The sequence below is a fragment of the Crocodylus porosus genome, unplaced genomic scaffold (assembly GCF_001723895.1).
Source record: "Crocodylus porosus isolate Cpor-Errol unplaced genomic scaffold, CroPor_comp1, whole genome shotgun sequence".
NCBI classification, from domain to species: domain Eukaryota; kingdom Metazoa; phylum Chordata; order Crocodylia; family Crocodylidae; genus Crocodylus; species Crocodylus porosus.
Window position 1 is genome coordinate 94684839 of NW_017728918.1, and position 1301 is coordinate 94686139.

Genomic DNA, 1301 nt, shown 5'->3' on the forward strand with positions numbered 1-1301 from the left:
GGCACAGGTGCCATAGCATGGCATGCAAAGCCATCTTGCTTGGCACATACACTTCAGGGACGGCACGACAGGGGCTGGGGCTACGTTAACACAACAAGGGTGGAACCCCTTGTGGCTACCTCGCCATCTGCCCTTGGCATACCAACATCTTACAAGTGGAGGTTGTGGGTGTTTTTGGCACTGCCCAAAAACATTGCCAACCCCTGCTCCAGACCCTTACCAAAAAAAAGAAGAAAAAGGCAAAAAGAGGGGCTGCGCATCAGGTAAAGAGAAAGGAAGACAACATGCATAACTGTGCTTTCAAACTAAGCACTGTTGACACTGTCTTCTTTCCAAACCTCCTGTGGGTAGATTCAGATTTGTAGAAGGTCACCACTAAAACTTCCTTAAACCTAAACCTCAGATTTTCAATTTTCCTTGTCATTTAAGCAGCTTCAGTTCTGCTTGCTTAAACTTCCCAAACCTTTGTAGCTTCTATATCCAGAATGGTTTAAAGAACAGTTTCTCTCCACTGAAAAAAATCCTAGATGCTCCCAAAAGACAGAATAAAGCAAACTCAGAAGATAAGCCTAGAGGCTTATAAAATGAGGAAGAAACAAGGCCCAATGCTGTATTAAGGAGAAAATGTCAGGGTAGGGTTTTAATGTGTACAGTTTCAACACAGGCAAATCCTTCAACAGAGGGAAATTTTACTCCTCAATCTTAACCATGGACACAGACTTTTGTGGCTTAAACTCAGATCTGTAATCATTCCTTTAAACAAAAATTCTTAACACAAGATATAATGGAAGATTTATTTTCAAAACTGCCTCAGTGCTGTTTTCACAAAGGCTTCAAGAGTTGAAGTCTTGACTTTCAACAATACAGCTAAGTAACTTTTAAAAAGGGAAGTTACCATATATTTACTCAAATAGAAGACAACCCTGATTATAAGATGACACCCCAATGATTAGGTTCTACATAAGAAAAATTTATAAATTTGTTATAATTTTCTAGGTACAGAATCTAACTATTGACGGTTTTGCTTAGAATTTGTCCCCCTCTCACTGCTACAGCAGGAAAAATAAAATGGGGGGGGGAGGAAAATTAAATCTGGAGGTCAAGTAGCTCCCTTGCCCTCTCGTCTCCCCCCCAATTTCTTCCCTCTGCAGCTCTTTTCCTCTCTCCTTACTGTCAGACTCTGCTCTCCCTGAGCACAGGGAAGTGAGGAACAAATTTGAAAAAACTGACTTTGAAATAAACATAGATGTAGCAATTTCTATATAGCATCTATAGACTTAGTTCCTCCAGAATTGGTACCT

General features: G+C 40.5%; 1 protein-coding gene across 2 annotated transcripts in view; it reads right to left on the reverse strand.

Moving 5' to 3' along the window:
• The window catches only part of GOPC (golgi associated PDZ and coiled-coil motif containing), a 47707-nt gene that overhangs the window by 18355 nt on the left and 28051 nt on the right, over positions 1–1301 (reverse strand). The window lies entirely within an intron of this gene.